Source organism: Crotalus tigris, unplaced genomic scaffold (assembly GCF_016545835.1).
Source record: "Crotalus tigris isolate CLP2741 ecotype Arizona unplaced genomic scaffold, ASM1654583v1 scf7180000018127.1262416, whole genome shotgun sequence".
Classification (NCBI taxonomy): Eukaryota; Metazoa; Chordata; class Lepidosauria; order Squamata; family Viperidae; genus Crotalus; species Crotalus tigris.
Window position 1 is genome coordinate 357,029 of NW_024096838.1, and position 27,748 is coordinate 384,776.

At 42.8% G+C, this 27,748-nt stretch overlaps 2 pseudogenes; both read left to right on the forward strand.

Annotated features, from left to right (window-relative positions):
- Positions 1 to 1,292: 1,292 nt before the first annotated feature.
- LOC120310176 lies at positions 1,293 to 14,067 on the forward strand (annotated as a pseudogene).
- A 1,691-nt stretch (positions 14,068 to 15,758) lies between these two features.
- LOC120310154 overlaps positions 15,759 to 27,748 on the forward strand; it is a 43,467-nt pseudogene continuing 31,477 nt past the window's right edge.

Genomic DNA, 27,748 nt, shown 5'->3' on the forward strand with positions numbered 1-27,748 from the left:
GCAGTTCATTGATTTCATAAATGCAACACACTATAGTTTTTTTTATACATAGCATAAAGGTAAAAAAATGATATATGCAGTGTTACCTTCATTTTAGATGTCAAAAGGGTTTTGTGGCTCCCAGTGTTTTCTGTGGAAACATGTGCAAACGGCTCTTTGAGTGTTTAAGGTTGCCAACCCCGGTACAGGAGATACCTTGCTCAATAACTGTGAGAGGGATCTCGGAGTCCTAGTGGACAATCACTTCAATATGAGCCAGCTGTGTGCTGCCGCTACCAAAAAAAGCCAACACAGTGCTAGGCTGCATTGAGGGATAGAATCAAGATCACTGAGGTGTTAATACCACTTTATAATGCCTTGGTAAGGCCACACTTGGAATCCTGCATCCAGTTTTAGTCACTACAATGTAAAAAAGATGTTGAGACTCTAGAAAGAGTGCAGAGAAGAGCAACAAAGATAATGAGGGGACTGGAGCAGAAACATATAAGGAACGGTTGCTGGAATTGGGTATGTCTAGTTTAACGAAAAGAAGGACGAGGGGTGACATGATAGCAGTGGTCCAATATCACAGGGGCTGCCACAAAGAAGAGGGAGTCAAGCTATTCTCCAAAGCACTTGAAGGCAAGACAAGAAGCAATGGCTGGAAACTAATCAAAGAAGCAACCTAGAACTAAGGAGAAATTTCTGACTGGAACAACCTGCCTCCAGAAGTGGTGAATGCTCCAACACTGGAAGTTTTTAAGAAGAGACCGGACAGCCGTTTGTCTGAAATGATATAGGGTTTCCTGCCTGAGCAGGGGGTTGGACTAGAAGACCTCCAAGGTCCCTTCCAAATCTGTTATTTTGTTATTGTTGTTGTTATATAAATACAGAAGTATGCATATACCCACATATCTTATATGACACGAGTCCAGGAAAATTATTTGTACCTTGCCGTACAAGCTCAGATTTTGGTAGCCACCCTCTTGATTCAGGATGAAGGCATTTAATTCAAAATGGCGCACTGGCTTGCTTTCCATTTAGTGTTCTGTAGTGGCTGAAAGTACCAGGCTAGAAATCAGGAGACCACATGTTTGAGTTCTGCCTTAGGCACATCAGGTAGGTGACCTTGGGCCAGACTCTCAATCAGCTCTGGCAAACCACTTCCAAAAAGTGTTGCCAAGACAACTAAATGAACTTGAACCTTTCTAGGTTCTATAGCAGTGTTTCTCAACCTTGACAATTTTAAGGCATGTGGACTTCAACTCCCAGAATTCCACAGCCAGCAGTGCTGGCTGTGGAATTCTGGGAGTTGAAGTCCACATGCCTTAAAATTGTCAAGGTTGAGAGACACTGTTCTATAGTCACTAGGAATCAAAACTGACTTGAAGTTCATTTTTTTTAAAAAAAAGGCTGCCTTACAAATAAGTCACATTTGGAGAGCTATGAACACAGAATCCCCTTTACCAGGTTAGGTTTTTATCTCAGACAAATCTACCAGGATCTATGATCTGTTAATGTCCGTTTTATATTATTACTGTACTTTTTAACACGAGCCCAAATTTTCTTGGTTCATGGCACTGTATTTCCATGAGCTATATAACAGTGATGTGTTTGTTAATGAAACTATTGTAGGTTTTGATGTCATTATAGGTAAAATAGGGGCACAGTGACCTAGCAGTTAACGATGCTGACCTTGTCAACTGGAAGTTCAAGACAGAGGCATTGCAAGACGGGGTAAGTTGCTGTTTCACCCCAGGTCCTGCCAACCTAGATGTTCAAGAGCATGTAAATGCAAGTAGATAAATAGGATCCATTTCAGTGGGAAGGTACCAGCGTTTTGTGTACCTTGGCATATAGTCATGCCAGTCACATGACACACAGAAGTGTTTTTGAACAATGCTGGCTCCATCAGCTAGGAAACAGATGAGCAATCCCTTTAGGGTCAGACACCACTGGACCATTACCTATATATAAAATTGGTTAGAATTCTGTACTATCCTTTTTTAAGACAGCATGTATAATACAGTAATAATAATAAAAAGATGAACTTTTGATATTGACCACATACTTATTTTCCACCATAATTTGCAAATAAATTCTTTCCAAATCAGACAATGTGATTGTCTGGATTTGTTTTCTCATTTTGTCTTTCATAGTTGAGGTCTACCTATGACAGTGGTTCTCAACCTTTTTAATGCCACGACCCCCAACCGGTCGAGGACTAAGTCGAGGACTACTCAACTGGTTGTAAGTCGAGGACTACTCAACTGGTGCAGCACCGTTTGCAGAATGGGACTTTTGGCGGGCTCAGCAGGGCAGAGACAGCCTGGACAATTCCTATTGGCTTTTGAAAGCCAATAGAATTAGACTCTATTCAAGAGAGTCTATTCTATTGGCTTTCAAAAGCCAATAGAATAAAAGGGAGTAGCACAGCTAAGGAAAAGGGGAAAAAATGGCGGACTGCGTTGTTTGGCGACCCCCGTGAAACAGTCGTTCGACCCCAAATGGGGTCCCGACCCACAGGTTGAGAACCACTGCTCTAGGGTCAGACACCACTGGACATGGAAAACCATTACCTATATATAAAATCGGTTAGAATTCTGTACTATCCTTTTTTAAGACAGCATGTATAATACAGTAATAATAATAAAAGATGAACTTTTGATATTGACCACATACTTATTTTCCACCATAATTTGTAAATAAATTCTTTCCAAATCAGACAATGTGATTGTCTGGATTTGTTTTCTCATTTTGTCTTTCATAGTTGAGGTCTACCTATGATGACAATTACAGGCCTGTCTCATCTTTTTAAGTGGGAGAACTTGCACAATTGGTGGCTGACTAAATACTTTTTTGCCCCACTGTATATAAAATCGGTTAGAATTCTCTACTATCCTTTTTTTAAGATAGCATGTATAATACAGTGGTTGCATGTTTTCCTAGATGGCTATGTTTTTACAAGAGATTTAATAAAGCACTTTCTCACATCTAGCATGCTTCTAAGGAACTTTTCCCCCCTACCTTTGGTATGAGAAAAATGTTTTTGTTGGAGTCAGTGTGATGCCCAAATTGGATATAATGCAGTAAGGATAGGGTTGAAATAATTCCAGCAAGATTGTTGTAACACCCAGTGCTAGGCAATATGATCCACTGGGATCAGTCAGATATGCATGTCAGTGGAAATGTTTGGAACTGCACATGCTCAGTTTTTATGAGTTCTGGTACAATACCATAATGGTAACAACAGTAGCACTGCATTATTGCATTCTAACCACAGACTTAGAAGATAATGAACAATAGAAAAATGGAACAGTTCCCTAAGGTGGATGACTGGCCTCCAAAGTTAAAAAGCACCATTATATACTATTAAGAAGCTCTGTGGTTGTAATCCGGACATGGTTGCAATCCTGGGGCATCATAAGTAGTAATAGTAATAGTAGTAAAGTTGGAAGGGACCTTGGAGGTCATCTAGTCCAACCCCCTGCTCAGGCAGGAAACCCTACACCATTTCGGACAAATGGCTGTCCAGTCTCTTCTTAAAAACTTCCAGTGTTGGAGCATTTACTGCTTCTGGAGGCAGCAATCATGAATCTTACAAGTAGTAAGATTCATGATTGCTGGATGTTCTAGGACTTGGAAGACTTCTAAGCTGGGGGCGGGAGGCATCAGGATGGAGAAGGCTGATCTGAACAGTTCAGAACCCTTTTCTCCCCTTAAACCCTCTTTCATTCAATAATCAGTTTTGGTTATCCTTAAATGAACCACATGGAGCAGAGTGGTAGGCTTTTATACCTTCTGGGGTTCTTGAGGTTGTTTCCTGTTCCTGTTTGAGGCTTTGTATTTCCTGTATCATGTACTTTGACCTGAATCTGACTGTGCCCTTTTGGTATTGGTGGGTTAATCCTATTATGTCCTGAGTTTGGGTGAGGTATGTAGATTGTAAGGGTCTTTGTCTTCATAATCTCTTCAGTTTCTAGCTGGAAGGCCCCAACCTTTCTGAAAGGATTATTACATTTTGCATTTCTGAAAGCTGGTTTCTGCTGAGTTGTTTGGCTGGGGGGGGAGGTTTCTGTCTTTTTAAAGATCTTCTCCATTATTCCTTTGGAGAAATATATTCTGCTTTTTTAATATTTTCCAAAATATTTCTTTCTCTGGATTCTTCCCACAGAAATCTTCCTCTTCCTCTTCTTTCCTGCACCACCATCTCTTGGTCCTTCCAATGTGTCTTACACTTCTGCCATCTGCATGATCCAGTTATTTTCTCTCACACAAATCATTCCCCCCCCATTCCCCCGGAGAGATCCCAGCTGCTTTCCCTTCTTTGTGTCTTCTCCTTATTTGTTAATTATATATTTTAAACTTCTGTCTCCTCTCAGGGAAACATAAAATGAAGCTTTCTGGTATCTTTATGGTGGAGCTGAAACAGTGGTTGAATCTCCAAATCAAGTAAGTGGGGGGGGGGATTTATTAAATTGTATTCTCTTTTTTCTTTAGGGACTCACACTGATGTACCGAGTTCTCTATTCTTCCGTGTTCTCTCATTGTTTGTTGTTCAGTTGCTAAGTTGTGTCTGCCCTTACAACCCCATGGACCACAGCAAGTGAGGGTCCCCCACCCTCTACAGTCTTCTGGAGTCCATCCAAACCTACGCCCACTGCATTGATGACATTATCTAACCATGTCATTCTCTGTCATCCCTGTCTCCTTTTGTCTTCAATCTTTCCCAACATCAGGGTCTTTCTCTATGGGTCCTCTCTCATTTGATGGCCGAGCTATTTGAGCTTCAGCTTCAGTACCTGTCCTTCCAAAGAACAGTCAGGGTTCATATTCTTTAGGATTGACGGATTTGATCTCCTTGCAGTTCAGGGTATTCTCCAACACCACAATTCCAAAAGCATCAATTCTTCAGTCCTCATCCTTCCTTATGGTCAGTTCTCACAGCCATACATTACTACTGGGAAAACCATAGCTTTGACTATGCAGACTTTTGTCAGCAAAGTGATGTCTCTTCTTTTTACTATGTCATCTAGGTTTGCTATAGCTTTCCTCCCAAGGAACAAGAGTCTTTTAATTTCATGGGTGCAAACGCCATCTGCAGTGATCTTGAAGCCCAAGAAAATTAAATCTTTCACAGCTTCGATTTCTTCCCTTTCTATTTGCCAGGAAGTAATGGGACCAGATGCCATGATCTTTTTTTTTTTAATGTTGTGTTTCAAGCCATCTTTTATACTCTCCTCTCCCCCTCATAGAACATAGAATAATAGGATTGGAAGGGACCTCAGAGGTCTTCTAGTTCAACCCTCTCCTTAAGCAGGAGACCCTATACCATTTCTGACAAATGGTTGTCTAATCTCCTTTTGAAAGCCTTCAGTGATGGAACAACCACAACTTTTGAAGGCAAACTATTCCATTGGTTGATTGGTCTCACCATTAGGAAATTTCTCCTTAGTTCTAGGTTGCTTCTTTCCTTGGTTAGTTTCCAACTATTGTTTCTTGTCTCATCTTTTGGTGCTTTGGGAAATAGTTTGACCCCCTCATATTTGTAGGAGCCCCTCAAATATTGGAACAGTGCTATCATGTCACCCCTAGTCCTCTTTTTTCATTAGACTAGACTCAATTCTTATAACCATTCTTCGTATGTCTTAGCCTCCAGCCCACTAATCATTTTTGTTGCTCTTCTCTGCACTCTACTCTTGAGTTCCTCTTCATTTTCTGCCATTAGAAGGTATTGTCTGCATATCTGAGGTTATTGCTATTTCTCCTGATAATTTTAATTCCGGATTATGATTTATCCAGCCTGACTTTTCACATGATGTACTCTGCATGTAAGTTAAATAGGCAGGGTGACAATATAGAGCCTTTCCCTCTTTTGAACCAATCCAATTGTTCCATGTCTATAACTTCTTGACCCACATGCCGATTTCTGAGGAGAGGTGGTTTGGTACTCTCATTTCTTTAAGAAATTGCTAGAGTTTGTTGTGATTTACACAGTCAAAGAATTTAGCGTAGTCAATGAAGCAGAAGTAGATGTTTTTCTGGAACTCCCTTGCTTTCTCCATAACTCAATGAATGTTGGCAATTTGATCTCTAATTCCTCTGCCTCTTCAAAACCCAACTTGTACTTTTGGTAGTTCTTGGTTCATGTATTGCTAAAGCCTATCTTGTAGGATTTTGACCATGATCTTGCAAGCATGTGAAATGAGTGCAATGATACGGTAGTTGGACATTATTTGGCATTGCCCTTCTTTGGGATTGGAACGTAAACTGACCTTTTCAAGTCCTGTGGCCATTGTGGAGTTTTTCAAATTTGCTGGCATATTGAGTGCAGGACTTTAACTGTATCATCTGGTTAGAATTTTAAATAACTCAGTTGAAATATTCTGCTAGCTTTGTTGTTGGTAATGTTTCCTAAGGCCCACTTGAATTCACTCTTCAGGATGTCTAGCTCAGGGATTCCCAACTCCCAGTCCGTGGACCAGCACTGGGTTGCAGCATAACAGCAATCGGTCCACGTAAACAAGCAAAGCCCCATCCGTGGGATGCAGGCAGTACATGAAACCATGCCCCCTCCAGTCCACAGAAAAACCTTTCTCCACGGAACCAGTCCTTGGTGCTCAAAAGATTGGGGACCTCTGGTCTAGCCCGAGGTCAGCGATCACACCATCATGGTTTTCAGGGCATTAAGATCTTTCTTGTATAGTTCTACAAGTGTATTTTTGTCACCTCTGCTTAATTTCTTCTCTTTCTGTTAAGTCTCTATCATTGTTGTCCTTTATTGTGCTCATATTTGCACAAAACATTCCCTTGATATCTCCAGTTTTCTTGATGAAATCTTTAGTCTTTCTCATTCTACTGTTTTCGTCTATTTCTTTGCATTTTTCATTTAAGAAGGCCTTGCTGCATTCAGTTGGTGTGTCTTGCCCTTTCTCTTTTGCATTTCACTTTCTTTCCTCAGCTATTGTAAGGCTTCATCAGAAAGGTACATTTTCTTTCATTTCTTTTTTCTTTCGGATGATTTTAATTACTGCATCCTGTGCAATGTTGTAAACCTCCGTCCATAGTTCTTCAGGCACTCTGTCTACCAGATCTAACCCCTTAAAACTATTCATCACCTTCACTGTATATTCACAGGACATATGAGTTAGGTCATACCTGAATGGCCTGATGGTTTTTCCTAGTTTCTTCAGTGTAAGCCTGAATTTTTTAACAACTGTATAGAGCTTCTTCATCTTTGCCTGCAAAAGTACGTAATCTCTCTGATATTGTTATTGACCATCTGATGATGTCCAGGTGTGGAATTGCATCTTAAGTTGTTGGAAAAGACGGGTACATACAAACTTCATTCCTCTGTTCCTGTGTACAAGAAATATACAGGAAGAAAACACGTGAATTCCCAAATGTCAGTCATTCACATGGCTAGTGATAAAGTCTCTGGATGTTGTGAGGAAAAATAACATTGTAAGCGTGCATGGCTTCTGGAGTATCAAAGACCAGACCTTTGACTGTGGAAGCAGCTGCCAATTCTAAAGTGGCTGAGTCTTGATCACATGATCACAGGTCATAATTTTGAGGTGCAGCTGAAATTCTATTTTGGGGAAAACACCTTTAGTTTGAACAGATGTTAAATAAATGTTTGTAAATTGAGAACTAGTACTTCAGAAAATTACTACAGTTGCTCTTGACCAAACACACAGAAATGAGAAGGGGAGTGGCCTCTGGAATGTGAAAACACACAGACACACACACAAAAATCAGACTTGCAGACTTGTAGAAGCATGCAACCTTTTCAGTCAAAGGTCTCTCATTTTGTAAAAGAATCTTCACTTACAAAGTCTTGAGGTAAAAGAAAGGCAAGCTTTATGGACAATGGATCAGTCATAGTTGTTAATGTACAGGTTTCTTCAACATCCAGTCCTTTTTTTGCCTACGCAAATTCTCCTTTCAATACTTGTAATTTCAAATATGTTCTCCTTGGGTGCACAGTCAGTGGAGAAGCAGCAGGGTATCAAGTCAACAACTCTCAGTCTCACAAATTTGCACTCTGCACAGACAGAAACACTCAGGGAAATCTTGGTACAAACTCAAGAGCCTGGATGCGCTGAGTGGGAGACTTGCAAAGTAAGAAGCAAATCTCAGGAAGTTATAAAGCTGTTTATAAAAATAATCAAGATGTCCTGAACCAGGATAGGTGCAGGGCAACACATGTGGGTTGTTTGTGTGGGCTTCATCAGTCCTTCATCATTAGTCCAGCCCTCCAATCAGGTTATTTGCAGGCAAGAGGCATGGGGAGAGCCAGAAACATGTCGCCAAGAGAAGGGAATACCAGATGCTTCTGGCTGCCTTAAATTCCAAAGGCCTTTAATTTCCTACTCATGTTTCCCTATGAGGTAAATTCTCTACTCAACCCTTAAATAAAAGTTTTATTCTTTCCTTCTCCTCATGGATTTGACATTTATATTCCTTTTTCACTATCTTCCTTTGTTTTCTAATTCCAAGCTTTCGCTGCTCAAAGATAAGACGCCAATTTCCTTTCTTCATTTCTCCATCAAGGCGCCTCATTGTGAGATAAAATTTCTGGAACATTCACCAGTTTGACCTTTTTCTCCATTTTTTTTGAACCAATTTTGTTTCAATGCTCTTTTTTTTCAGCATCATTTCCTTTGTCAGTACTTGCCATTTGTCTTTCCAGTTTTATTCTTAGGCACCCCGAGGCAAGAATACGAGAATGGAATGGAATAGAACAGAACAGAATGCCTTTAGTTTTCTACGTGTTTTTTTATGAGGTAAATTCCCTTGAGCGAAATAAATTTCTGTTCTTTTTTCACCTCATGGATTTGACATTTATATTCATTTTTCACTATTTTACTTCTTTCATTTTACAATTCTACTTTTTCTCCAGTCACAGACAAGATGCCATTTGCCCTCTCTTCATTTCTCCAAGGAGCCTCGTTGTGAGGTAAAATTTCTGGAACATCCATGAGTTTCAGTTCTTCCTTCATTTTGGAACTGGTTTTCTTTCGATGTTTCTTTTTCTTCAGCATTATTTCCTTTGTCATAAGCTCCCACTTGGTCTTTCCAATTATTCTTAATTACCCAGAAGCAAGAAATTGAGAAGGGCAGCTGCTGTATATTGAGCTAAAGAAATAAAACCCCGACAGAAATGTCCATTTTCCTGAGAGGAAAATTTTCCCTCCCTCAGGAGGAGCCACCACCTTTCTCTGACAGACAACCAATGAAAGTCTACTCCCATGCCCATCATCCCTGCCCTCCCCTTTTCCTCAGCTTTTCCCCTTTCCCGCCTTTTCGGGGAATCCTTTCACATTCCGTATAGATTCCTCCAGGGGCGCGCGCTCTGCCAAGAAAAGGAAACGTCAGGCGTTTCTCCATTGGTCCACTGGAGGGCGAACGTCACTTTGGCCTTTCAGCGGAGGCGCCTGCCGCTCTAGGATGCCGCACTTGCTCTCCTTAACCCCTGGAGCTTCGCGGTGGGAAGAGATTCACACCTGTCTTAAGTGGTGGAGGCTTTTCCCGTGCAAAGGGAGGAGGGGGAGACCTGCTCTCCGGGTCCAATCCCGCGTCCCATGTTCCTCAGCCGCCCTCTCCATGCAGGGGAGATGCGTAGCTCCAGAATAGCAGCAACAGAAGAACCGGGGATCCCAGGAAGGCGATGGGGATTTGGGAGTCCCTTCCTGCCCTGTTGTCCAAGGAAGAGCCCGAGTGGGGGGAGAGGAGGATTGGTCTGGCGGAGGCCAAGCAGGAGAAGAGAGAAGCCGGGCAAGGAGGCAAGGTTGTCTGAACCTGCCTGCGTGTCAGAGGGAGACTCGCCTCCCCAAAAGCCACGCAGAAAAAGGATAAATGTGGCCTCCCCAGGCAGGTTTATTTCCTGGCTTTTCCTTGGATGTGAACTGATCTTTCAAAGCGTTCCCAGATGTCTGTTCCCTGGGCATCTGCATAGGACTTGCACCATGCTTGGAATCCAACTCTGAGCGAATGAGGGAACTCTGAACAAAGTGATGATAGGGAGACAGATGATAGTTGATAGAGAGAATTAGTATCATTGAATGGCATTGAAAGTCCTGCAGAATGAATGAAGTTAATAATAATTCTAATAATAATAATAAAGTTGGAAGGGACCTTGGAGGTCATCTAGTCCAACCCCCTGCTCAGGCAGGAAACCCTATATCATTTCAGACAAATGGCTGTCCAGTCTCTTCTTAAAAACTTCCAGTGTTGGAGTATTCACATTGTTATGTCAGGAAGTTTCTCCTTAGTTCTAGGTTGCTTCTCTCCTTGATCAGTTTCCATCCCTTGCTTCTTGTCCTGCCTTCAGGCGCCTTGGAGAATAGCTTGACTCCCTCTTCTTTGTGGAAGCCCCTGAGATATCGGAACACTGCTATTATGTCCCCCCTCGTCCTTCTCTTCATTAAACTAGACATACCCAATTCCAGCAGCCGTTCCTTATATGCTTGCAGCCGTTCCTTACATGCCTGAAATATTTCTTCAGGCAAAGGTTTTCAGCTCCATACATTTTTTTCAACTAAACCTTGGAATCCTACCAAGCATATGGCGCTTAAAATATCAGCAACATATTGTCTGGGTTTCAATGTTCCCCAAGGTATCATGCCTTTCTTTAGTGGAAGCGGTGGTCCTAGGTATGCTCAAGTTGATTCAGCCTTTTTTAGTGGAAGCGGTGGTCCTAGGGCTCAAGTTGATTCCCAGGCCCCCTACCTCAAGCCTAGCCTTGGCTCTAACTGCAGAATGGGAACTGTTCAGAATAGGCCTTGATGGGGGAGATGTGGGTAGAGATTGTTTATCTTTTGTTTCATGTGGGTAAGATGCCACCTACAGTAAGTCAAGTTAAGTTAAACTTTTGATAGTGTTGAGTCCAAACTTTATGACATCCCTGGGCTAAATGGTGCCATTTTCCAATTGCAAACATGCTTTTGAGGCTTAATAGAACAGGGGGGTCAAACTTGATTTCATTGAGGGCTGTATCAGCATTGTGGTTGCTCTTGGGGGCATCGCCGGGTGATTGCGGCCAACTGGTGGTCGTGGCCAGGGTGGACAAGGACAGCTTGATGTCACTTGGGTGGGGTTGGGGGGATCTAGGGGTCTCCAGCAGAGGGGGATGGGAGCAGTGCGGGTGCCGGGGCCTGTCCCACCAGAGCAGCCTCGCCGACCCTCTCAGGCCACATGGGGGGCCCCAGACGGCAGCATGGGTGGCGGGCATCCAGCCTGGCCCTTTTCCTGTGGTGCCAGCACCCTGTGGCTCAGCCCCACTTTCCTGAGGGGATGCCTGGCCATGCTTGCCTCCTCAACTGCTGCTATGCTCACTCTCCTTGCCTATGCTGGTGGGGCTCTTGCAGGATGGGGCTGCTGCTGATAGGACCAGGCAAGGCCAGGTGGGGTGGGGGATGTCGAAGGAAGGGGGTGGGGTTAAGCTTGCATGCTGGGAAGGTGGGAAGAGAATTGAATTGCTGAGGCTTTGAGGCAGAATTGGAAAGAAGCATAGGGAGCTTGGGCCATGCTGAAGAAAAAGGGGACCGATCCCTGAATTAGACCCTTTCTAGTCAAGGGACAGTGTAAAAGCTGAAACCACATTCACTGGACACCTCAGGCTAAATGGCTTTGGTGCGGTAACAGTATCTTTTACCTCGTTTGTACCATGCAAAACTCCGTAGTTCCTGTCCCTCCCCCCACCCCCACCCAGACTCCCTCATGTCCATGCAAGTGATGTCAAGCTGGCCACGCCCCCACCCAGCTTCCCTGGCAACCACAATGCTAGAGGTTACTTTTGGGGTAGGGCTTATATTAGGTCCACCCCAAAAATTAAGCTAGAGCTTATTTTTGGGATAGGTATTATTTTGGGGGAAACACAATAGCTTGGACGGGAAGAAAAAGATACGTTTCAAAATTTACTTAGTTGTGTACAGGTCTTTCCTAGAATTGGCATCCTCTAATAAGTGTTCAATTTTCTCCTAATTTCTCCTTGGAAGTTTCCTCTGATTCTTCCCTAACTCAGAGCTGACTGTGAGTGAGATGTGAATATATCAGAATAATTCTAAAAAAAAAAAAAAGGATGCTTGCAATAGTGGTGACCAGGGGTGAAACAGGATGTTTTAGATCTTTTAATAGTTTTTATAGCTCATACATATAGGAATTATTATTTCTGTGCCATGCCAAGTGTATAAATATTTAATATATTGGAATTTGATCAGAATTCGGAGAGAAATTCATAGTACTTCCTATAGTTTGATCTTTTCCCTAATTTTGCTATCATTTTCATTTTCCTATTTTTTTTTTTAAGGCAATGATGGGCAGGAGAATAAAGATTCCTATGAACAGTTCCAAGGGATCACTGCTGGAGACAGAATGGAGACATCTGCAATTGGAATGGAAGTAGAAAAATATGAGAAAAAACAGTCTGACAATTGGAATCAGGAAAGTTCATCTACCACTGCTGCACCAGTGCAAGACTTTGTGGTCCCACAAGGAAAAATAAAGGTATATATTGGGAAACAAATCAAAGACAGATTAGACGCAAATGGATGCTATCCAGCCCAAAGTAACAAGGAGAACATATTCAGAGACAATGGAAAAAATTACAACTGGACATTCACTTTTTCTCATGGAAATAGATCCTTTACACCTCAGAATAGGACCCGCCACAGAAGCAAAGCAATCTAAAAATTGGGAATATGGACAGACATTTAGAAAAGGCAGTCAACTTACTTCCTGTAACTGGATCCACACAGGGGAGAAGCCATATAAATGCACGGAGTGTGGTAAGAGTTTCAAGAGGAACAAGTATCTTACTATCCATAAAAGAATCCATATGGGGGGGAAACCCTATCAATGCACGGGGTGTGGAAAGAACTTTGCTTATCTCAGTGAACTTGCTACGCGTGAAATAATTCAGGAGAAGCCATATAAATGCAGAGAGTGTGGTAAAAGCTTCAAGACAAGCAAGTATCTTACTAAACATAAAAGCATCCACATGGGAAAAAAAACTCTTATCATGGAGTGTGGAAAGAACTTCAGGTTGCAGCATTAAGTTACTTTACATAACTGGACCCACACAGGGCAGAAGCCATATAAATGCACGGAATGTGGAAAGAGCTTTTCTTATCCCAGTGAACTTACTAAACATGAAATAATCTACACAAAGGAGAAGCCATATAAATGCACAGTGTGTGGTAAGAGCCTCAAGACAAGCAGGTATCTTACTATCCATGAAAGAATCCACATGGGGGGGGGAACTCCACCAATGTATGGAGTGTGGAAAGAGCTTTAGTTTGTAGCAACATCTTAGTTTACATATATGGATCCACACGAAAGACCTTTGCTCAGAGCAGTTCTCTTAGTTTACATACAGTAAATGGATCTACGCAAGGGAGAAACTGTATAAAAGCATGGAGTGTGAGAAGATCTTTGCTTGTCCCAGTCAACTTACTAGGCATGAAATAATCCACACAAAGGAGAAGCCATATAAATGCAGTGTGTGGTAAAAGCTTCAAAAGGAGAGGGTCAAGGATGAATGCAGCTGTGCATTTCAACTTGCCTTTAGATAAAGAGGGGGGGAGGTGTTATTTTCAAGTGGGTAGATGGAGAAATGAAACTTCTTTGATTCAGCTGTAGACGGTGAGAGCTTGAAGCCTTGTCAAGAATACCAGAACAGGTGTGCATTTCAAGCAGGCAGTTCCCATAACAAAGTGGAGTTGATATGGATTACGTAAGACATTGGGGGTTTGGCTGTGAAAACTACTGTTTAATGAATTGGTGTTGGAACCACAGAATTAGTCGTTGTTTTTTTTACATAACCAAGCGGTGTATTCAATAAACAGTAAGCTTTTCAGAAACGAAATGAACCTGGAGCTTTATTATGGATTCTCAAGCTGGATGTTGAGAGTTTCTTTCTCATAAAGATGAGAAGGCCCATAAATGCACAGGCTTTTCTTCCGTGAAGATGCCAAAATCTGCTTTGTTTTGGAGTGAGAAGAGCCTGACTAAAGCTAACATGCATTGTATTACATTACCCTGTAACCTTAGATTAAATCAATTAAATATACTTGGTATGATGTCTTTCCTGTCATATTATTCTTGGGCACAATTAAAATTGACAAAAGGAATTACTTTTGGAAGGGTGGTACTTGAGGGTTTTGGAAGGTGGCTTAGCTACAGTTCCTAGTGTGGAAATATCCACCCCTTTGAGTCAGTTCCTAATATAAAATAGAATAACAGAGTTGGAAGGGACTTTGAAAGTCTTCTAGTCCTGATCAGGCAGGAAACCCTATATCATTTCAGACAAATGGTTGTCTACTCTCTTCTTGAAAACATCCAGGGTTGGAGCATGCACAACTTTTGGAGGCAAGTTGTTCCATTGATTTCTTCTTAGTTCTAGGTTGCTTTTCTTCTCGATTAATTTCCATCCATTGCTTTTTGTCCTGCCTTCAGATGCTTTAGAGATTAGCTTGACTCCCTTTTCTTTGTGGCAACCACAGAGATATTGGAAGACTGCGATCATGTCACCCCTAGTCCTTCTCTTCATTAAACTAGACGCACCCAATTCCAGCAACCGTTCTTTGTATGTTTCTTTATATGATCAGTCTCTTTATATGATCAGTCCCCTAATCATCTTTGTTGATGTCCTCCACACATGGATTGGTTAAAGATAGTGACTTTATTAAGAGAAGGTTCTTGTAGGAGAAAATGGCTATTTACCCAAGCATCCAAGGAGAACCTAGATCAGGGGTAGACAACCTTGGCTCTTTTATGACATGCTGGCTCAGGAATTCTGAGTGTTGAAGTCCACAAGTCATAAAAGAGTCAAGGTTGCCTACCCCTGACCTAGATGAATCAGAAACATGGAGGTTATAACTTTCCATGACACCTGTAAGACATATGGGAAAGCATGCTAAAAATAATGAGAATAGCCACAAAAGAACAACACTGGCTTTCTTACTCAATTTTCTTGAAGGTTTACTGATTGATTATGTCTAGTCCAGGGGTGTCAAACTTGCAAAGTCATGTGGCATGTCACAACGTATGCACCAAGACTCCTCCAGAGTACCCCATGTGCTTCCCCATTGGGCCACTAGAGAGGGAAGGTTATGGCTGGCTTTCCAGAGGGGGCTGCGATATTACCATTTGTCCAGGATGGTATAAAGTCTCGTACTTGAGCAAGGGGCTGGACTAGAAGACCTCCAAGATCCCTTCCAGGCTCTACTCTATTCTGAACTTACTTTAAAAAGAAGGATACATTCAAAAGTTGTCCAAGGCAACAGGACTGAGAAGATTCTGCATTTATGGGAAAGGAGGGGGGGGGTGACAACAACTTCCTTCTTTCCTGTGCTTTTTTTGTTAAAAAAAAAAAAAGGTGCTGGAACTCACACATGTCATACAACCCGCCTTGCCTACCCTACAAGGTTCCATCCAAAAAAGGTGCCAGAACTCCGTTCTGGGCGTTCTATGACAAAAAACCCCCTGCTTCTTCCCGTCCCTTTCTCTCATTCAGGGCATGAGCAGCTGCATTGCACGCAGGATCCTCCAGAGGGCTCCCTCTGCCAAAGGAAAGCAATACCACCAGCTTCCCCATTGGGTCACTGGAAGGCGAAAGCAACGGCTGGCTTTCCAGAGGAGGCGTGACGTCACAAACGCCCGACGCTCTAGGAGACCGCACTCGCTCTCCTTAACCCCTGGAGCTCCGCGGAAGGCGAAGAGGCTGCGGGAGCGTCTCGCGGGGGGAGAGATTCACGCGTGCCTTAGGTGGGGGAGGGGCTCTTCCCGGGCAAAGGGAGGCGGAGGTGGGGGAGACCCGGCCCTCCTCCCGGGTCCCATGTTTCCCGGCCGCCCTCTGCACGCAAGCGGGAAGCGAAGCTCCGGAGCTTTAGCAGCAGAAGAACCGGAGATCTCAGGAAGGCGGCGGGGATCCGGGTGTCCCTTCCCGCCCCGTGTCCGGGGAAGAAGAGCCCGAGTGGCGGAGGCCCAGCAGGAGAGGAGAAAGGCAGGATTCGCACCCGGGGCAGGGAGAGGCTTTGGGAGGACCCGATCCTCCGCAGTCCGGCCTGCCTCCGGAAGGGGAGAGAAGCGGCGCGGTCTCTCCAGCTGCTTCCTTCCCGGTCCTGCTGGCGGCGAGGGGGTCGTCGGCCCTGCGCTTGGCTGGCTGGCTTGGGGCAGGTTGTGTGAAGCTGCCTGCGTGTCAGAGGGAGACACGGATCTCCAAAGGGAGGTTGTGTGAAGCTGCCTGCGTGTCAGAGGGAGACACGGATCTCCAAAGGGCCATCCAGAAGAAGGGAAAGGGGGCATCCTCACTAGAGTCTTTTCCTGGCTTTTCCTTGGATGTGAACTGATCTTTCATGGTTTGTTCACCTTTTTGAGGTCAGTCAGGTTGTGTGAACCTTTCTAGGAGGTGGTGAATGCTAATCAAGTTTTTGAAAAGGGAAAACTTTCTCGTGAGAAAGAATGAAAACTAAAATACTCCCAAGTGCATTGATTGTGCATTCCAACTCAGTCCCATTCAGGTTGTCCTCAGCGACCACAACCGGGAGCCCGTAATTTCTGTTGTGAAGTGAGGCATTTTGTTAAGTGGGCTTTGCCTCATTTTGGCAACCTTTCTTGCCACAGTTGTTAAGTGAATCACTGCAATTGATAAGTTACAAATCCGGTTGTTAAGTGAATCTGAGTTGCCTCCTTGACTTAGCTGGTCAGAAGATTGCAAACAGTGATCACGTGACCCTGGGACACTGCGGGGGTCATAAATATGGACCGGTTCTCAAGCATCTGAATTTGGATGACATGGTCCTGGGGATGTTGCAAAGGCCGTAACTCTGAAAAATGGTCATGTCAGTGCTGTTTTTGAGCGGTCACTAAATGAACTGTCGTAAGTCGAGGACAACCTGTATTCTGCACCACAACACACACCGGGAGGACGGATCTGAACGATGCCCCTGAAATCGCATACCATCTCAGAAAATAGTACCCAATACTACACTTTCTAATTCTGAGAATTTTTTTTATTATTTGTTTTGCTTTCCATGTCAGATATACAAACTGGAAGCCATTTTGTATGTCTTTCACAAAGAGACAAAACTCGTGGCTTGGGGAAAGAGGACACAATGGCTGGCTGCGGTCGGTCCTACGGCAACAGAAATGATGCTATGAATGAAAAGGCATTTGGAGATCCCCACGATTGCTTGGATCCTTTTGCAGTTGCCTTGCAGGACGGAGACAGAATGGAGACACAACTTTTAGCAATTGAGGGGACTGGAAAAGGCCCTCCTGCTCTTCAGCCTGAGAGCTCCGGGGAGATCCAGACAAGCACTGGGCAGGAGACGACCCTGGAGGAGGAAACCCTCCTTCATTCAGAAGTTCAGCCCTGCGACTTCAGGAGTGTCCAATACAACCAGGGTCCCCGAGGACTTTGCAGTCAGCTCCATGACTTTTCCAGGCAGTGGCTGAGAAGGGAAAAGCACACCAAAGCCCAGATGCTGGACCTGGTTGTTCTGGAGCAGTTCTTGGCCCTTCTACCCCCAGAGATGGAGAGCTGGGTGCGGGAGTGTGGAGCAGAGAGCAGCTCCCAGGCAGTGGCCCTGGTGGAAGGCCTTCTCCTGAGCCAAGCGGAGGAGAAGAAGGAGCAGGTCAACTTGCAGGTGAGAGACTTTCATCTAGTCCAGTGGTTCTCAACCTTTTTAATGCCGTGACCCGCAACTGGTCGTAAATCGAGGACTACTCAACCGGTCGTAAGCCGAGGACTACTCAACTGGTGCAGCACCGTTTGCAGAATGGGACTTTTGGCGGGCTCAGCAGGGCAGAGACAGCCTGGACAATTCCTATTGGCTTTTGAAAGCCAATAGAATTAGACTCTATTCAAGAGAGTCTATTCTATTGGCTTTCAAAAGCCAATAGAATAAAAGGGAGTAGCACAGCTAAGGAAAAGGGGGGAAAAAATGGCAGACTGCGTTGTTTGGCGACCCCCGTGAAATGGTCGTTCGACCCCAAATGGGGTCCCGACCCCACAGGTTGAGAACCAAAAGGGAATAAAGAATGGGTTGAAATTCTTCACCCCAGACTTCTCTGGCACTCATAATATGTGGAGAGGGTACACTAAATCCCTTAGGCCTTCTAGATTTGAGATAGCCGTTCCCTTCTTTTTTCCAACCTCACTGATGGACGCTCACGAATTCTTGTAGGACATTGTTCCATTCACTTGTCTGTGGAGATTCTCAGTCATTCAAATCATGGTTGCCCCAGAGGTGCTTTTTCACGAGGCAACTGGACTTTCTTGTTTTTCTTTGAAGACGTTTCGCTTCTCCTCCAAGAGGTTTCTTCAGCTCTGACCAGATGGTGGAGAAACGTCTTCAGAGAAAAACAAGAATGTCTAGTTGCCTCCTAAAAAAGCACCTTTGGGGCAACCAAGACTTGGATGACTGAGACTCTCCATAGAGCAGACGTGTCAAACTGTATCGGGACAGTTTTGCCATTGACGGCAATGGGGTGAGCGTGGCTTCCGGATGATGCGTTTGGCCTGTGGTCTGGCAGTTGCCATAGAGCAGTGTTTCCCAAACTTGACAATTTTAAGGCATGAGGACTTCAACTCCCAGAATTCTGGGAGTTGAAGTCCACGTGCCTTAAAATTGTCAAGTTTGGGAAACACTGCCATAGAGTATTGGGGACTTTGAGGTTGTATTCAGAGAACTAGAATCCATTTTGTGTGGTGTGATGTCCATTAATTCTGCTTCTTTTCTCCAACTACGACATAGTCCTCCACTGTGGAGATCAGAGATCCTGATGGAAGGAGGAATCCATTAAATCCCTCACAGGAGCCGTTTTTCTTGGGGGCCTCTCAGGAAGATCCAAGTCAGGGGACCTCAGAAGGTAATCAGAGTCCTATTTCCCAGCGAGAGCCCAGCTCAATTACCTTCTCTGTTAGAATAGCTCTTCCAATTTTGCTAATTATGCATTTTAAAATTCTGTATCCCTTGCAGAGAAACACAGAGTGAAGTTTTCTGGTCTTTATGGTGGAGCTGAAACAATGTTTGAACCTCCAAATGAAGTAAGTTAGGGAAATGAATTCATTAGATTTGTATTCTCTCTTTCCTTCAGGAAGTGAAGCTGGTGTATGGAACACTCTCTCCTTCCATTCCCCCCTCTTGTTTGGCCTGCGTTATTTCCATGTTTTCTGAGCAACGTGCAAAGGGGCATAACTGGGTTCCAGTTGCTCTCAGCCAGATTAGCTCCCTCTGAAGACTGTTGTTGGGACACAATAATTAGTCATTTCCACCCTCAGATTCTGCTTAAGCAATGTTATTTTTAAAAGCCAGTAATTAACTCGTTCTGCTGGATGTTCTTACTATGAGTTTACAAGAAGTAAACTCCTTCAAGAAGAGTAAACACCCCACTATCGCAGCAGTTGCTAAACAGAGACCAGTTCTTTTGGTCATTGTTGACTTTGTTGTGCAAGGCTTATTAAAAAAAATAAATACACTGGTGCATTACTGTTTCACAAAGCATTCTTCCCAATCGTTGATAAGAAAAATAAGCTTTTTGTGTTTAAAAAAACAAGGCAGACAATTAACCTGAGATGCCAATGGAAAACTCTCTTTAAAAAATGGTTCTGAAAGAATTTGCAATCAAGGCCTTTTTGGCCTGCAAAGTAATTTGCAATCCTCTGATTTGGGCTTGGATTTAGAGGCCAAACAATCCAGCTTTGCAAAGGCTGAGAATTGCCCTTGCCATGGAATTTTTCTGCTTTTCACCCATTCAGCCAGATTACTAGAAGATAGAGATAAATAGATAGATAGACAGACAGACAGAGATAATGATAGATAAACAAATATATGGGTAGAGATGATAGATAGATAGATAGATAGACAGACAGACAGAGACAGATAGATTAGATAGATAGATAGATAGATAGATAGATAGATAGATAGATAGATACATACATACATACATACATACATACATACATACATACATACAGTGGGGCAAACAAATATTTAGTCAGCTACCAATTGTGCAAGTTCTCCCACTTAAAAAGATGAGAGAGGCCTGTAATTGACATCATAGGTAGACCTCAACTATGAGAGACAAAATGAGAAAACAAACCCAGACAATCACATTGTCTGATTTGGAAAGAATTTATTTGCAAATTATGGTGGGAAAATAAGTATGTGGTCACCTACAAACAAGCAAGATTTCTGGCTCTCACAGACCTGTAACTTCTTCTTTAAGAGGCTCCTCTGTCCTCCACTCATTACCTGTATTAATGGCACCTGTTTGAACTTGTTATCAGTATAAAAGACACCTGTCCACAACCTCAAAACAGTCACACTCCAAACTCCACTATGGTGAAGACCAAAGAGTTGTCCAAGGACACCAGAAACAAAATTGTAGACCTGCACCAGGCTGGGAAGACTGAATCTGCAATAGGCAAGCAGCTTAGTGTGAAGAAATCAACTGTGGGAGCAATAATAATAATAAATACACTGGTGCATTACATGGATAGAGATGATAGATAGATAGACAGACAGACAGACAAATACAGAGAGAGATAGACAGACAGACAAATACATGGAGAGAGACAGACAGACAAGAGAGAAATGGGGTTATTTTCCCTGAAGAGGACTGAAAGTCATGCAGAATTAAGGAAGTTGGTAACACCTGCTGTAGAATGTCTTCAGTTAAAGACATATTCTCAGCTAAACCTTGGAATCCTACCAAGCACAGCCATTTGACTTAGTGCATTTGTGAACAATGGAACATATCTTTCAAATCCTCGTGGGCTTGTTCTGTTCTTTTTTCCAATATTCAGGAGGGTCTTGTGTCCTTCGAGGAAGTGGCTGTGTATTTCTCTGAGGAGGAGTGGTCTTGGCTGGATCCTGACCAAAAAGCACTGCATTGGGAAGTCATGATGGAAAATTATAGGAACGTGGCCTCTCTGGGTAAGAATTTGCTACGCCCCAATCAGAGAGCTTGGGAAGATAGTTTGAAATTAAACAATGTTACTTATTGCTTATTTTAAAAAATACTCAACCAGATGTCCTCTCCTTGGAAAGAAGGAAAAGTTGCTTTTGGTCTTGCCGTCAGGTGCTTTGGAGAATAGCTTGACTCCCTCTTCTTTGGGGCAACCCCTGAGATATTGGAACACAGCTATCATGTCTCCCCTAGTTCTTCTTTTCATTAAACTAGACATACCCAATTCCAGCAATCGTTCTTTATATACTTTAGCCTCCAGTCCCCTAATCATCTTTGTTGCTGTTCTCTGTACTCTTTCTAGAGTCTCAACATCTTTTTTACATCGTGGTGACCAAAACTGGATGCAGTATTCCAAGTGTGGCATCTTTGTTGCTGTTCTCTGTACTCTTTCTAGAGTCTCAACATCTTTTTTACATCGTGGTGACCAAAACTGGATGCAGTATTCCAAGTGTGGCCTTCCCAAGGCCTTGTAAAGTGGTATTAATATTTCACATGATCTTGATTCTATCCCTCTGTTAATGCAGCCTAGCACTGTGTTGGCTTTTTTGGCAGCTGCAGCACATGGCTAGCTCCTATTTAGGTGATTGTCCTCTTGAGTCAAAACAATGGTGCTAGGCCTAAAATTGAGGTCCAGGCCTCTCCTTCAAGCCCAACTTTGGTGCTGCTACCAAGAATTACTCTTCAGGGTGGCTTAAATGGGGAAGGAATCGAGAATTGTTTCTCTTTTGTTTAGGGGAGGGGTTGTGTGATATACCAGCAAAGTCAGGTTAGGAATTTTCTGAATTTCTGACACATTGAATCAAAACGACTATCCATCACTGGGCTAAGTGTGTCATTTTTTCCATTTTAAACATGTTGTTGAGGTTTAATAGAACAATTCTCATTTTATTCTGCAACCATGTGACTTTGGCAGGAGAAAATGAACAGTAAAGGGAAGGTAAATTAGGTTGGAGCAAAAAAAATTGTGTTAAAATTCATTTAGAATTGGCTCTCTTCAATAAATATTAGTTTTTCTCCTAATCCCTCAGTGGATATTTCCCCTGATTCTTCCCAAAGTTTATTCTGGATGACTTTTGAATATCTATGGATAATTGTCAAGTAAAAGGTGATTTAGGTCTTTTCAAACATGTTATGGCTTATGAATATAGAAACTATCATTTCTATACTACGCTATTGCAAGCATGCAGACATGCAATATATTGATATTTGGTCAAAGTTATAATAACAATAATAATGATAAAGTTGGAAGAGACCTTGGAGATCATCTAGTCCAACCCCCTGCTGAGGCAGGAAACCCTATACCATTTCGGACAAATGGCTGTCCAGTTTCTTCTTAAAAACTTCCAGTGTTGGAGCGTTCACCGCTTCTGGAGGCAGGTTGTTCCACTGGTTAATTGTTCTAACTGTCAGGAAGTTTCTCCTTAGTTCTAGGTTGCTTCTCTCTTTGGTTAGTTTCCACCCGTTGCTTCTTGTCCTGCCTTCAAGCGCTTTGGAAAATAGCTTGACTCCCTCTTCTTTGGGGCAGCCCCTGAGATATTGGAACACGGTTATCATGTCCCCCTCTTTGTTAAACTAGACATACCCAATTCCAGCAACCGTTCCTTATATGTTTTAGCCTCCAGTCCCCTAATCATCTTTGTTGCTCTTCTCTGTACTCTTTCTAGAGTCTCAACATTTTTTTTACACCCGTGGTAACCAAAACTCAGAAGGAAATTAATGTGACATCTTACAGTTTGATATTTTTCCCTAACCTTGCTGTCATTTTTATCTTTCCTTTTCCTTTCCTTTTCCTAACCTTGCTGTCGTTTTTATCTTTCCTTTTCCTTCCCAGTTCAAGATTCCTGTGAATTGTTCCAAGTGATCAAAGTTGAAGATGGAATGGAGGAGTCTGCAATTCAAACGGAACTAGAAAACCATGAGAGGAACCAGTCAGAAAATTGGAATCCGGGAAGCTCATCTTCCATTGATGCTCAGATGCAAGACTTTCTTGTCCAACCAGGGAAAATAAATAAAAAATATGTTGGGAAATCTGCGACGCTAAGCGAAGGCATATTAGAAATAAATGAGCAACATCTAACTAAAGGAGAAGATGGTATATGCGGAGACGATGAAGAAGAATTGACTTTCACTCTTTTTCAAAGAAATAGGTCACTTTCATCTCAAAAATGGAGCCACACAAAAGAAAAGCCGTATCAATGTTTCATATGTGGAAAGAGCTTCAGAAGACGCGGTTATCTTAGTAACCATAAGAAGATCCACACAGAGGAGAAGCCGTACAAATGCACGGAATGTGGGAGGGACTTTAGGGGAAAGCGTAATCTTATTTCCCATAAAAGGATCCACACAGGGGAAAAGCCGTATAAATGCATGGAGTGTGGAGAGACCTTTTCTCACAGCAGTTATCTTACCAGTCATAAATGGGTCCACATGGGGGAAAAACCCTATAAATGCTTGGAGTGTGGGAAGGGGTTCTGTGGAAAAGGCTCTCTTGTAACACATAGAAGAATCCACACAGGGGAGAAGCCCTATAAATGCATGGATTGTGGAAAGGGATTCAGCCGACTCGATAATCTGACTTCCCATAAAAGGATCCACACAGGGGAGAAGCCTTATAAATGCATGGATTGTGGAAAGAGCTTCAGTCACAGTAGTTCCCTTACCTATCATAGGAGAAAAACCGTATACGTGCAGAGAGTGTGGAAAGAGCTTTAGTCACAGTGGTCCCCATATTTACCATTACAGCCTTCACATAGGGGAAAAACCATATAAACGTTTGGGATGTAAAAAGGGCTGAATATCAACTAGCAATCGGAAGGCATGTAGAAAACTCTGTAATCAGAATACATAGTTTCAACTGGTAAAATAAGCATCCCAAACCAAACTGAATAGTAAAAAAAAAACGCTAGTGAATTCCTGGAAATACAGCCCTCCGACAAATCAGCCATCAACAGACACAAAGAGATCAAATACTTTCACTCACCATTCAAAAGAGAAGATAAAAAAAACTAAGAAGGAAACAAAAGGAACAGAACAAGTTCTCTCCAGCACCCAGCAACTGGATGAGCAAACACCAACTACACATAAAAAATAATAATTGAGCAACAACAAAGGAGGAAACCGCACCCACATCAACACTGGCAAGGCAAGCTACTCTGTATAAACTGTATATAAACACTAGCACTAATAATGTTTCCCACTTAGGCAATGAAACATTTGCAAGTAAACAACCCACACCAGAAAGCATCTTAGACATTTCCTATTTTGATATTATGAGCTAGGGCAGTGGTTCTCAACCTGTGGGTCGGGACCCCATTTGGGGTCAAACGACCATTTCATGGGGGTCGCCAAACAATGCAGTCCGCCATTTTTTCCCCCTTTTCCTTAGCTGTGCTACTCCCTTTTATTCTATTGGCTTTTGAAAGCCAATAGAATAGACTCTCTTGAATAAAGTCTAATTCTATTGGCTTTCAAAAGCCAATAGGAATTGTCCAGGTTGTCTCTGCCCTACTGAGCCCGCCAAAAGTCCCATTCTGCAAACAGTGCTGCACCAGTTGAGTAGTCCTCAACTTACGACCGGTTGAGTAGTCCTTGACTTACGACCGGTTGGGGGGGGGGTCGCGGCATTAAAAAGGTTGAGAACCACTGAGCTAGGGAAAGGTAGGGATTTTAGAGCCTGACCCTCACATTTGACAACTCTCGAGATGAATTTACCAATGAAAATAAAACAAATGGGCATGTGCTGTTTTAATTATCAACTGCAGAATTTTGAAGGTACGAGCAATTTAAAGTGACAATTGCTATTGCACATCAATAAGAGAAAATCTTTTTTTGTCTTAAATGTTATGTTTATCCCAGTTTCCACTCGATCCTGGTTCTGGGAGGCATGTGAACAGGTAAGACATTTAATGGGGGCTGGTGCCCAAGGCAGTAGAAGTAGCTGCATCTCCTGGATGCATCTTTCCAAGACAAAGCTTTATATACTCGGAGATTATTAGAGACCGTATATTTCTCTGCCCTCCCAAAAAGTTAGAAATGGTGCACCAAAGTCTGCTGTAATATAATTCAAAGGGCACTCAACTTCCATTCAAGTATACAGAGAGGTGGAATGTGATATTGATTTCTCCCATTGAATAATGGTGATACTAAATTAAAAATGATACCTATGTGAGCAGCATGATTGTTAAATGAGGTACTGTATTATGGGGGAAGAGTGATAGGATTATCTTTTCCCCCAAACTATTTAAATTAGTAATTTATTTTGTTTTATTTTTTAAGTAAAAAAAAAACCCCTTTATATAACAGTTTACTACCGCAGGAAAAAAAAAGCAAGTTAACAGCTGTATTCTTCAACTTAGTACTGCAGAATAAAAATTTCAATGAAGTCCTTAAAAGGCCTTTAATAATAAACCACTAATAATACTATAGCCAACGACGCATTTCCAATTTAGTCCGGTTCTTTAAGGAGAATATTAGAATTGCACTGTAATATACAATATAATGAGATCAGAAGAAATGCTCAGAAAGGCATCTGTGATTACAGTAATGTTCTGCAGTGTATATGATTGAAAGTGTAAGATAGGGGACAAATGTTTTTAAAATCACACTTATCTAGCCATTTTGTAAAAAGATAAACTGTTTCATTAAATGTCTGAAATGGTATAGGGTTTCCTGCCTGAGCAGGGGGTTGGACTAGATGACCTCCAAGGTCCCTTCCACCTTGACTATTATTATTATTATTATTAAATTACCATACTATAAATTATTTGATTTCACTGTATTTATTTACTTGCAGCATAATATTTATTGTTCAGGTTGAACTACACTGTATTGTACTTGAAGTGAAGTATCCTCCATTTTGCGTCTTTGAGTGAAGTGCCAGGGGAATTTTCAAAAGTCTGAGTCAAGAAATAGACATGGCCACATCAAAGATTAAATTTGATTAAATACTGTACATTGTGAATATTAAATTTAATTCCTATTTGAGTATTTACAGTTTTGACACAATTCAGAAGTACGTTGTAGAGGACGACTGCATGTCATCCAAGGGCCTCAAACTGTGAACCTCTGCCATATGGCCAATAGAATAGAATAATAGAACAATAACTTTATTGTCACTTTGAACGTACACTAATGTACACTAATTGGCGTACATTAAAATGAAATTTCATTGCATACAGCTCTCAAAGGGACACCACCTCTGATATACACTACATAAATATGACAAAAATAAATAAATCTTCATCAACGATTTGGACGAGGGGATAGATGGGGAACTCATCAAATTTGCAGATGACACCAAGCTGGCAGGAGTAGCCAACACTCCAGAAGACAGGCTTAAGATACAGGAGGATCTGGACAGACTTGAATACTGGGCACTATCTAACAAAATGAAATTCAGTGGTGAAAAAAGCAAGGTTCTACATTTGGGCAAGAAAAACCAAATGCACAGGTATAGTATAGGAGGTACCTTGCTCAATAACTGAGAGGGACCTCGGAGTCCTAGTGGACAATCACTTAAATATGAGCTAGCTGTGTGCTGTAGCTGCCCAAAAAAGCCAAAACAGCGCTAGGCTGCATTAACAGAGGGATAGAATCAAGATCACTTGAAGTGTTAATACCACTTTATAACGCCTTGGTCAGGCCACACATTTAATTCAAAATGGCGCACAGGCTTGCTTTCCATTTAGTGTTCTGTAATGGCTGAAAGTACCAGGCTAGAAATCAAACCGCATGTTTGAGTTCTGCCTTAGGCACATCAGGTAGGTGACTGTGGGCCAGACTCTCAATCAGCTCTGACAAACCACTTCCAAAAAGTGTTGCCAAGACGAACTAAATGAACTTGAACCTTTCTGGTTGCCGTTTTACCTCAGGTCCTGCCAGCCTAGATGTTCAAGAGCATGTAAATGCAAGTAGATAAATAGAACCCATTTCAGTGGGAAGCTATGTGCTTTGTGCACCTTGGCATATAGTCATGCCAGTCGCATGACACACAGAAGTGTTTTCGAACAACGCTGGCTCCGTTAGCTAGGAAACAGAGATGAGCAATCCCTCTAGGGCAGTGGTTCTCAACCTTTTTAATGCCGCAACCCCCAACCGGTCGTAAGTCGAGGACTACTCAACTGGTGCAGCACCGTTTGCAGAATGGGACTTTTGGCAGGCTCAGCAGGGCAGAGACAGCCTGGACAATTCCTATTGGCTTTTGAAAGCCAATAGAATTAGACTCTATTCAAGAGAGTCTATTCTATTGGCTTTCAAAAGCCAATAGAATAAAAGGGAGTAGCACAGCTAAGGAAAAGGGGAAAAAAATGGCGGACTGCGTTGTTTGGCAACCCCCGTGAAATGGTCGTTCGACCCCAAATGGGATCCCAACCCACAGGTTGAGAACCACTGCTCTAGGGCAGTGGTGGCAAACCTTCTAGAGACCGAGTGCCCAAACTGCAACCCAAAACCCACTTATGCATCACCGGACGCTGGGTGGGTGTGGCCACTGAGCTGTCGGCTCATGCTCATTCGCTCGCTCACTCGCTCGCTGTCTGCTCCGACTTGTGCTCGCTCGCTCGCTGTCTGCAGCAAATGCTGCTTCCGCCAAAAGTTGCTCTTTTTATAGCCTCTCGCCTATTCCCAGACTGCGCATGCGTGGAGAACTGCACATGCCTGGAAAGGAGGAGGGGACAGCTCGGTCCAGCAATGGTTCGCGTGCCACCAGAGACGGCTCCGTGTGCCACCTGTGGCACGCGTGCCATAGGTTCGCCACCACGGCTCTAGGGTCAGACACCACTGGACATGG